Here is a 12224-nt window from a genome sequence, read left to right on the forward strand (position 1 = left end):
AGATGGCAATAGCATGGAGTGCAGCAGTGAATGGAGGAAGAGGAATTCTTGAGAAGCATAAGAGACAGGCATCCAGAGGGAGAGGTACCTTTAGATGTCACTGTCAACCTCAGCAGCAAGCAGTGATTGAATCAGTCCCCCTCAGGAATCTTGGGAAATAGAAGCTGAAGGGATCTGAAAGTGCCATTTTTTCCTCCTCTCTCCTTCTATTCTGATACAGGAAGCCAGACGGAGAGGAGTTGTAAGTCTGGAAGACAGAGAGGAATAAAGTGAAGGACCAAAAACGGAGACAAGTACAGTGCAAGCGGGGGGACAAAAGATGAGAAAAGATTGTGAAAAAGAAAGAATAAAGGGCGCCGACTAAAGGGGAGGCTGTTTGACGTGAGAGGAAATCTATATCTGAGGCCATCGATCTTCCAGGCCTCTCTTGGTATGAAAGTGGAGAGACACAGAGGAGATAGGATTCAAAGCACCCTGCTGCGATTCACCATCAAGAACACAATAGCAACATTATTCTGTTTTGGCAATATGACTTCGATGCTTTGACATTCATTTAGCCTTGAATTGGTCCAAAGCCCCCCTGTGTACAAAGTCCGCTTTATGCTGTTGCATCAGCGATTCAGTTGCATGTCAAGTGTGAACAAACAGTATTGATGTGAACGTCTTGCACAGCTTACAGGTAGAAGATGAAAGACAGTGATTTCTTGTTTTTGCTGCCGGTGGAAAGCAGAAGATAATAGGCAGACGGGGAATTGGTGTTTGGAGGTAGTACGCTGTTGTTTGTTGGTATGAATGTGAATGGATGGATTGGAGCAGGCATGCCTGTCAGCAATTCTGAACTTGCTTTCTCGTAAATATTCAATTGTACTGTCAACTTCAGTTTGTTTTTAAAGTGAGCATCTCCAAAGAGCCTCTGCAGAAGTGTAAGAAAGCATGACATCTGGCGTATGATTTCATATTGGATGTAATCAGCAGTGGAAGAAGTATTCAGATGCTTTACTTAAAGTGAAAGTACCAATACAGCGACGTGAAAACACCCCATTACAAGTAAAAGTTCTGCATGTTAAAGTATGGCCAGCAAAACGTCGTAAAATTAAGTACTGATTGGTCCCTCTAACTGATAAATGATCATATATGATGACCGTATCAATAAATTGTTAATAGTGGGGCATCAGTGTTTCAGCAGCATGTTACTGTTGCAGCTGCTGCAGGTGGAGCTTGTTGGAACTGCTTTATATTCAACACGGTCTCACGGGGATTCGTGAAACTGTTGCGTAAATTTTTTGTTTCTTTTTCGTGCGCACCAACACGATTTCGTCATGTTTTTCGTGCCGCTCACCACGAAATGTTTTTCGTGTTGCTCACAACGAAACCCGCTGTGGTAATCACAGCTGAAAGTGGTTTATACCAGCGGATTCATGACGATCTAAGCTGTCCATCGGCGTATACTGCTTGTGTGATCGCGTTTGCGGCCGCCGGCCGCCGGACATTCTTTAAATTCCTATGCAAATTGGTAAGTGTACCACCGGGTTATGGTTAGGTTATGGTTAGGTTATGGTTAGGGTTATGGTTAGGGACGATGTCATGCAAAATATAGCGTTGGATTCGCCATGGTTTTACATTAAAAATATAATACACACATTCGTTTGAAATACGTTCTGGGTGGCACGAAAAGTCCGCCGTTTAAAATACATTGGTGCGCATTTCGTGGTGAGCGGCACGAAAAACATGACGAAATCGTGTTGGTGCGCACGAAACCGAAGCAAAAATTTACGTAACAGTTTCACGAATCCTCGTGAGATCGGGCTGTTATATTAGAGCAGGTATTTGATTAATCGGTTAGCTGTCAACTAATGATGATCAATTAGAAACAACGGTTTAATTCTCTGATTCTAGCTCCCTGAGTTTGAGAATATTTTCTGGTTTCGTTCCTCCTCTGTGACACTAAATTGAATATCTTTCCTTTTTGATCGAAGCACAGAACTTGAGGACAAAAGCTTTGGGTTCTGGCAATATGTCTTTCATCATTTTTTGACACTATATGGCCCTAATAAGTCACCCATTAATCAAATTGCAACTCTACTTGAAAGACAATTTTATGTACTTGAACAGCAGATATGGCTTTGGAAGTAATTATTACCATTTCTACCAATTATTACCCACTGATTTCGTCTTCTTTCCTTGCATTTCTTAGCAGATCCTCGCTGTATTTTGTTCTTAAGATTGTAATGCATGCTGTTTTGTTGATTCCAGTGCAGACTAGTACTGTCTCTCTCACTGTATTCCTCACCACAATGGCTGTCTTCTCTTCATCTCGCTGTTCTCTCCTTTTTAAGGCATTGTGGAGTTAAAATTTAGTTTGGATTATCTGTTGATTCGACATATACGCTTATGCACAAAGTAAAGGTAACTCAAATGTTTTAGTCATCTAATGTGAATTCTGATATTTTTAGTTTTAATATATCATATTTGAAGCAAAATTCATTGCATGTCTTGGATTATTATAAGACTTCTTTGTGTCTTTTACAAGATGCTGTAATTATTTAACCACTATGATAAAATCAAACACCATTACCCGTGCTGAAGGCCTGTTGTGTAGACTTTGCAAAGAAAACAACAGGTGGTCTAATAATTATTTTTCCAAACTGCAGATCTGAGGGCTCGTCAGATGATTAATAAGAGATGAGAGAGGAAAAAACTGAGTTCTGGTCCACAAATCTGTTTTCAGTTTTTTGGACTTTTTCTTTAGTCTTTGATTTTTGGTGCGATATTAGATCCTTTGAACATTTATTGCAAAGAAATTTTAAGATGTTTAGAAAGAAGAATCCCTGTTTGATTGAGCTGTCCAGCAGATGATGGACATCTGAAACATGACACAGACTACACAATGCTTTCTGTAAGAAGACAAAAAGATTTAAGATTTAACTACATGTTCTATTTTAAAAGCTTGTTTTGTTATGAACTGTGTAAAACCTTTATCCTAGAAGAAACTAAAGCTGTCAGATAAATGTAATGGGGCAGAAAATACAATATTTCTCTCTAAAATGTAGGGAAATGGAATTATAAAGCTGCTCAATTGTACATTACAGTTTAAATGTAGTACCTGAGTAATTGTATTTAGTTACTTTGCACCACTGAATGTACTAATGTTAATATAACTAAAAGAATTGAGAAGTGGGACTTTAGGAGCATTTGGGCAACACAATATTGTCCTAATTAAAGTCTGACTGAGATTATTAGCTTTATTAGATTTCAGGTGTACTTACTTGAAATAAAAAGGAGAACAAATAATAAACAATAAAAGCATTCAGAGAGCGCAGTACTCTGCCAAGACTGCTCAGTTGTTGTATCATTTCTGACAGCTGAAATTTAGAAAAAAAATTGTCGCAGAAATCACAGCACTGTAGAATGTTGACATTTAGTATAGATGTACCCACAAACAAAATTACCTTGCACTGAGCACAGGTATGTGTTGTGCATGTGTACGTTATGTACGGATGCCGAATCGAGTGACCTAAATATGTAGCAGGCACCGGGAATTGATGGGATTTAGAAACATCACAATTTAATCAATTGTTCCTTGTGTCATTTCCAATAGATAAGTCCCGATAAGTCCACAGCAGTGGATTTGTAATAGGATCTCAATCATGTGATCATCAGCAGGCAGCTGACATAGCGTTGTTTTGTTGTTATACCTACCGTGACGCTTTGCCGCTATCTTCCAATGATACAGAAATCTTTAACAAATCCGTGGATCCAGACTATAAGCTGCATCACTGCCAAAATCTAATCAGGTGGTCTTTGTGTCATTTCTGACCTTCCATGAAAATTTCATCCAAATCCGTTTTTCCATTTTTGAGTAATGTTGCTCACAGACAGACAGACAAATGGGCAGACAGACAAATGTACACCAATTGTCACACAACTCCGCTGTTCCTTGGCAGAGTTACAAAGTAGTTTAAATAATGGAGTAAAACATGTCTGGTGCCAGTTGGCTTTACTGCCCAAGAGCAATAGAGATTCTGCCGGTAGGATGAAAGTGTATTAGGCTTCTATAAGCTGATCATTAAAGCAGCATCCCCTCTGAACAGTTCACTTTCCAACTGTAATCCTGCATCACACACACGAGACCAATTCCCTTCAATGCACAGGCCTAATAATTAAATATTCAAGTTCTGCGGCTATGCAAAACCTGCATGACAGTCTTATTAATTTTTTATTGCTCTGGGATTTTCAGAGGTCAAAACTTGATTCAAGCCTTCACGCAGTCATGTCTCAAGTCATCATTTTGAGCATTAGGTTTAAATGTCCAAGCGTTTTTTTGATTTCTCTTTCTGTATGCTCATGTTTGCAAGAGGGGGCGTTTATGCGTCATTATGTGCTTTGTAGAGTAGGTAGAAATAAATTTTACGGGCATGGCCCTGAGTGCAAACATTTCACTTATACCTGCTTGTCTGTGTCTCATGTTATTTCAGCATCATATTGAATTTCATCTTGCTCTACCTGAGTCATTTGGTCCTGCTGTATGTTTGTATTGATTTTAATCTGCTCCCCAGCATCAGCTACTTCCCCTCCCCACCCATGTCGTACCTATTTCTGCTCCTCTCTCATTGTGTACATTGTTCCAGCAGGTTCTGCGATGCCCAAAGATCAACAGTTAAAAGCCATAAATGATGCATAAGTCATTCCATGCCGCAATGCCATGCAACAGATTAGATTTATGTATGAGGGCCTCCCTTAACCCACAATATCTGTCTCCTGCTGCTTTCCTAAATTATAATTCCTCTCACACCATTCCAAGCTTCTTCTTTCTTTTTTTAAATGTGAAAACAAGATGCCTTTTTCTCCTTAATTTGTTGGTAACAACCGAGCTGAAGTCTCTGGTTTTGAACTTTGAAGTTACTTTCATCAGTTTTCATCATTTGAACCATTTGATTACATAGACACAGCAATCTGCATTTTAAAGGCTTAATGTCATACCTTCTCATAACTGTTTAAACCTCAACTGTCCAATCACTCAGCAACCATAATTGTGACACATCTGGCCTGTCAGGCTTTTTAATTTCTTTACATGTTGAAGCTGTGTGCATGATGCTGCAGTAAGAGATACGCTGTACACTGCATTTAGAGAGTCTGAAGGTTAATGTCTTTTTGGATGCCTTCTTAAGGAACAATGTGAGGACTAGTTTTAACAAAGTGTGTATGCGATTTGAATGTAACCTAACAAATTGATTTTGTATACCAGGAAACTTGTTTCCTGTCTGTGTCTACAAACAAGTAGCAGTAACAATACTGCTTTTGGTGTCTTTAGGGTAAACCGAACCTTTACATATGTTCCAACCACTAGAGCCACCCCTTTAAAGTCTGTTTCAAGGCTGTTTTCAGGTAGACAAAATTACCTCTTCCAAGATAGGTACTTCAGAAAGGACAATCTCTCAATGTTCTCGTTGAGTGGTAGTCTTTTCCTCTCTAACACTTGCACCGTCAATACAAAATGTATCACATCAGCTAACACAACAAACCTCCATTGTACTATTTCCTACATCCTCTGAAATGGGGTTACATCCTGTAACTACTATTTGTAATTTTTTTCACATGCTCAAAGTTGACATCGCAGTTGAAGCTTATAGATTCATAAAGGAACAATTACTGGGCCATTCCTGTAAATGTTTGTGACACAGACAGATATCCTACAGTGGAAAGCTGCCAACTAGTCCATTAGAACTTAAAGTTACATTCAATTTGAACAGGGATATGGGAATTTCCCAGTTTCCAGTCAGTCATTTCAATTGGAGCACCAACTGTAGTTGAATTTCCTTCATGAAAAGTTGGAAGAACCTCAGCAATCCTGATGTCAATCTTGAGTAGTGTCCTTGAGTTGTGTGTCAGATCCACTCCTCGTTCATTACATCTGGTTCCATAAGACCAAGATGGCGCTGGCCAAAACACTCCACAAACCAATAAGTTATGCTATGTGCATTATTTTATCGTATACATACAGTGTATGACTGGAACTTGACGAAACAGTGTAATACTCTAAGCTTATATTTTTTTCTCATCATGCCTGTGATACTAGGATTAGCTAGCTCTACATTGCACTACAAGAACAATTCTGTTTAGTTTGACATCTGGTCCTCTCTGGTTATTGATTTAACCCCTAAAAAAGTTACATATTTAAACCTTGTCTTTGGCAATAGTCCCTTCCTGCCTTAAAATGGCTTAGATATAACTCCACACCATTGCTTCCTCTAGAATGCATAGAACTATGAATGTCTGCCTCTCTCACCACTCATGGCAGCTCAAGCACACCTGCTCACCAACAACTCTGCTCAAACACTAAAACTACTCTACGCTACACGATGACAAGTTGTATTACTGGACTGATGATTCTGCCATGCATGTTTACATGTCTGAAAACCTGAAAGTCCGCATCTGTTCTTATTAAGACAGTCAGCAGTATTCTGTACTTTCAAGGTGGAAATGCTCAGTGATGGTGTAGACTGTTTATTTCGCTGGTGATAAATCTTCTGGTGTATATAAAAAATACCATATGGACATGCTAACAAGGTAAAACCGGAGGGGATCTTTTAGTTCAGTATCATGTATGAACCATAAAGTGTGTGTTTAAGACCCCTTAAGACTCTCATTTTCTAGCATGTCAGCTGGAAAAATTAAAAAGTCAGCTAGAGACTGCATTTTTTCACAGCTTGTGGAGATAATTTAATTAGCTGGCTGGATGCAGCTAGAATTTACAGTCTTACCTTTAGTCCATTTACATTTTAGCATTGCTATAAACCACAGAAGCTCGTGTGTTGTGAGGCAATCTTCCCCTGCCATGATATCAAATTACTTAGTAGTAGAACATAAAGCAGAGTCCATCTGAAACAGCTGCCAAGTGATAATCTGTGTTTATGTCTTATTTGCATTAATGGATGATACAACACCTTTATATCTTAATTGCTAGCAATTGCACAGTTTGCAGCTTTCCAATGTTTGCGAATGAGATCATCGTCATTCTATTTAATATGGATTGGATAATGCACATCTCCACCTGCCAGATATGTATCAATGTCAGAAGAAACATATGCCAATAAAGCATCTTTCATTGGCTCCAGCTGCAGCAACCCTGGAGTGAGGGTTTCAATATCAAGTAGTTGACTTCTGATTAAATTTGCAACATGTCTTAAAATTTTAAGGAACAGTATTGGTTTGAATGTCAATATGCAGTGGCAAAACTGCAGCACTCTGGTCAGAAGCACCATCACCATCCCAGTATTAGCTCTCTCCTAAATTATTTACTGTTTTCTCATTGCATTTGCCAACTGACATCTCAGGTTTCTCCATCGCCACATCCGCACTCCCACGCTGTCTACCCATCTGTGGCTGATGGAATTCCACCACTGCTTCATCCGACGATCACGGCCATCGTGGCAACATTTGTTTATAGCGGCGCTTATTTATTTTTCTGGGATGATTTGCTAACAGCAGGCGCAGGGCACACAGGTTGATGGAGGTAATAAGCAGGGGAGAGAGAGAAAAGGAAGAAGGAAGCTGCATAGAGAGAGAGACAGAGAGTGATGATAGCTAAACCGTGTTTTTATGGAGGATAATTTTCCTCCCCAGAAGGCAGTGATTGGCATTAATTACCTAACAGGTGCTAACAGCGATGAATCTCATAATTAACCATTTTAGATTTAGTTCATTTGGGAAGACATGAGTATGAAGCAGTGGGTGGAGTCGTGTGTTTGTGTGTGTGCACATGAAAAAGCAGGAGTGAGAGGCAAAGTGAATGATGGTGCAGGATGCAGGTAGTGTAAGGCTGCATGCAGGTGATTCGTTTGACAGAATCCATGACATTTTATCCTTTCATCCTCTGATCTGTAGCATTTTTCTTGACACCATTCTTGGTATTTGAGTGAGACAGTTACATCTAAAAAGACAAAACCATTTGGGAGCCTATAGCATTTTGCACAGAGCGTCTATGTAGCCAAGTGTTTGTCCCCTCGGCGCCTGTCGCTCAGGGCTGCGGGTTAGTTTTGAAGGGCTGCTGGCAGAGCAGCAAGTGCCCAGCGGGGTGTGGAGGAGGGGGACGGAGGGTCATCCATATGGGGATTTCCTTATGACCCACTTCTAACCCCCCATGCTGTTCCACAGAAGCTATCTCTCGCCTGCCTGCCTCCCTGCTCTGCAGCATTCGTCAGGCAGATGGAGGTGTCTTTGTCTGCTTGCACTGGTTCCTCTCACAATCCCTGTTGCCAAGACACCGAGCGACGGCGCTCTGCAGGACCATCGCTCTGCACGGACCCTTGCATGATCATTCACCAGATATCTGTGCGTCGAACAAAGGCACACTGGAGGCATTCACGCGAGAAAAATCCGCCCTAAACTATTGCACAAATGCTTGCAAGTGCAAACAGCCATGTGAGAAAGCGCACCCATTCATTTGAGCAAACATGTGCACCGCCATGTGCTCTCATCTACTTGCGTGCATGCCTACATGCTGCTGTTTCTGTTGTTCTTTGTACATTTCTTCAGCCGCTGTCTTTCTCTCAAAGGCACAGCGACGCTCAGGCACACACTAAACAGAGTGATGCACACTCACACACTGTACACTTTGCACCCTGCCAGCGCCTGTGTTCACTTGCTTACAAATGGAGCGAGGCAGCCGGTCTTTCTTCTGTAACCTACTTTTTCTCTCCCCTCTCCTTTTTCACTTTCATCCCTAACTCTCTAAGGGAGTATAGATGTCTTGCTCGAGCCGATCCCTGGAGCACAGACCATCAATAAGTGCTGCGTTTAGTTTATATTTCTAATAATAGAATGTCACAAAGGCATCTTAGTGCATGAATAGACAAGTCCTGTGGTGAAGTGTGGGATTCACTTGCGGGCTAATCTGTCCGTCTTAGTACGGAGATCCCTCAGGACCCCACAGAGGTTCCTCAAATAATATTCCTCCCTTCAAATTTCATAAACTGGAGGTATCAGATGCACTTTTGGATCTGAGCGTGAGTGTTCAGTGGTGCATTGAAAGTGTGCTGACCTGTTCTCTCTCTGTTTGAGCTGCAGCTAGACAAAAAAAAGGAGAAAAAAGCAGAGAGACAGGTAGATAAACACTCAGGATGCTTTTGACAACAGATGGACTGAGGGGGAGCAGGGGATTGAGAGGAAGAGGAAGAGGCGCAGAGAGAAAGAAAAGACAGATAAACAGGTACACAAATAAACAGGCACACGGATAAGAGTGCGTTTCCTACCATGTGCTGATATTAGACTGGCATATGGCAGCGACACAGAGGCAGAGATGGAGGGAGAGGAGAGATCTCTCCAAGCCTCTCAATCTAACCTTCCTCCCTTTAGTCACCTAATGCCACATACAATAAAGCACCCATTCACGTTCTAGTAAATCATGCTTTGACTGCCCAGTCGAGTGCAAACACAAACACGCGGCCACAAAACATATTGCAGCCCTGGTGAAGTAAAAAACCTCCCGTCGGATTTCCCCCAGCGAGCAAACAAAAGGCAAAATTAATGTTTTTTTTAGGCTAAAGGAGGAGAAGAAGCACCAGACAGATGGAGTGATGACGGGACGCGAGGCTACTATGAACCCTCGGCTCGACACGCTTCGTCATTGATGTGTTGTCATGTGGACACACGAGCACATGAGACAGACAGAGAGAGAAGAAAGGACAGCAAGAGCGTTTGCTGTTGTGGAAACTTCTAAATGTCACAAGTTATGAGTCTGCGTGCAAAACAAATTAACGCTGTAGATCACGTTATCGAGCTGCTGTGCTCCGAGCCAGTTCTAGGAAGTATGTAACAAGGAGATATTTGTACTGGAGACATGCACCTAGAAGCCTTTCTTTGTTCGCCAAACAACAAATGAAGCCTAATTGCAGTCTGGGATTGATTAGATTGTTCGGATGTTGTGTGAACTGCATGCAGCTTAAGCCGTTGCTGCTCGCATTTAACTCTACTTCTCGCTTTTGTTCAGCAATTATTCTCATGCATTTCTCATCCTCCTGCTGCTGCTGCTGGCTGGCTGTGGAGGGATGAACTAGGGTAAATCTGCCTACTGCCCTGCCTTCTCTTCGCAGGCCAAGAAAAACCCCTCACAGCTGTGCTCCGACGCTTAAACCTGCCAGGGATTCAAACCAAGGGCCAGGTGCAGCAGACTATAAAGCTTTTTAACATAAAACTTCTCTTCAGCAGAGCCAGCGGAGCAGACTGTGGGTCAGAGACTGCACGGGAAATAAATTCAGAGGTTACACTTAATTAAACCCTATCAGCTATCAGAACGCTGCCTTCAGTCATTCAGCTGGATTAAGCGTTAAGGTGAGAATTGCACCTCAGTTTAGCCTCTTTTAACAATCAGATACGGGGTGTTTTTGTTAGAAGGCAATGAGCAACAATCAGTTGGATTAAATATGAAGATGGAGGAAGACTTTTGTAACTAAATAATTAAAGTTAAAAGTCCTTGTACAAGCTTGTGCGGCTTTCAGCTGCTTCTCAGGGGTTTTATTTTGGGTGTTTTCGTGCCTTTTTGCTCCAAGAGAACAATGAAAATGTATTCCAAAAATGCTATGTCCCATTTTAACTTTGCCAGAGACTGATAGTATAGTATAGTATAGTATAGTATAGTATAGTATAGTATAGTATAGTATAGTATAGTATAGTATAGTATAGTGTGCGTTCTGACACATACACATATATGCATACTACCATACCACTAATCATGTCCCCATATGTACCACGATGCCTTACTGCATCTGTTTTGCAGTATGCAAGCCAGCACGCTTTTCTGGCCACTCTGATCCACAATCCTCTGTGCAGCAGAAGACACGTCTTGTGAGAGTATGGACAAGCTTGAGCCTCTGAGAACACACAGATAGATGACAGCTCATTTAACACTACACACCGCAACAGATACATGAGCAACACGGTCAAAGCTTAAGGTGCAATATAATGATGGAGTAGTGTGTCCCAATTGTATTCACATTGCATGAATCAGTACGTACTTTGTGAGGGCAGCTGTAGTATGCACTTAAGGGAAAAAGGAAAAAGTGTGTGATTTAGAACGAAGCACTGAAGACATTTAAGACACGCAGCTGTGCAGTTTGCTCCTTTCTGGCCTCCAAAATGTCTCCTCCTTCACTTGTTTCGAATGTTGCCAATTAAATGACTGTTATCATTTGTTTCCTCCTCCACCTGCTATTAGCTCAGTAGCCTGTTTTCACCTCATTTGATGGTGCTGGTTCAGAGTGTTTCCAGTCAGAATTAGGAGATTGGAGGGGTTGTGGTGGTACAATTTTCACCACAGAGACTCGGGCAACATCCACACAAATGTGTTTTGATCTTAAAACAGTGTTTTGAAACAAGAACTACCTCAGTCCAAATGAGAATTTTAGCATGCGGGTAAATGCATATCGCCTAATTAGTCACCGGGTCTGCTTGTCAGTTTAAACGAGAAGCTGAGGGTTGAACAGAGAAGACCAAAAGTAAGACCAGAGATTTCCTCATTTGGACCAGTGATGAGGTGGAACTGTTGCTGAAAGTGAGTTACATTGGTTTCTTTGTAGTCTTCTGAAAAACAATACCATGATAAATCAGGAAAAGTGACCAATCACAAACTGAGGATGGGCGTGTCTGATTCCAAAAGTCTCTGCTCTCTTCATCCTGACTGAAATGCAAGCCTTGAGTTTTCAATCTAAAATAGGCTCTGCAACATCTCAAAAAAAATGTCAGTTTTAGGGGCCCTGACATGCTGGAGCAATGTAGATGGTAGGTATAAATGTAACAAAAGTTATGCATTTAACAAAACGTATTAGTGTGCAAGTATTTTTGAGTTTGAATCCCTTGTCATATCATCATTTTGTGTTATTCTTGACTTAAGTTATGTTCTTACACTTGTATTCAGTCACCGTTTTTAGCACCCAAACCAATAAGTTAGGTTCAGGAAAAAATTAGGTTTGGGTTAAAATACACCCTTTTGCTATATTCATCCCATGTTACAGAGTGATGACTCCACTAAAGATTCTATGTACACTTATTGACCACAAGAGGTCACCTACATAACCGTCGTCACTTTTGATTTATTAATGATCCCAAAATATGATAACATATCCTCTTCTGCACACACTAGCATGTGCAAGAGGGCTTCTGCTGTCGATATTTATGTGCCAATTAACAACTGATAACAGCCATGTAATGGGCTGATGAGATGTGAATCA

General features: G+C 41.1%; 1 protein-coding gene across 1 annotated transcript in view; it reads left to right on the forward strand.

Annotated features, from left to right (window-relative positions):
- shisa9a (shisa family member 9a) overlaps window positions 1-12224 on the forward strand; it is a 75057-nt gene that overhangs the window by 15582 nt on the left and 47251 nt on the right. The window lies entirely within an intron of this gene.

This window comes from Acanthochromis polyacanthus, chromosome 19 (assembly GCF_021347895.1).
Source record: "Acanthochromis polyacanthus isolate Apoly-LR-REF ecotype Palm Island chromosome 19, KAUST_Apoly_ChrSc, whole genome shotgun sequence".
Lineage (NCBI taxonomy): Eukaryota > Metazoa > Chordata > Actinopteri > Pomacentridae > Acanthochromis > Acanthochromis polyacanthus.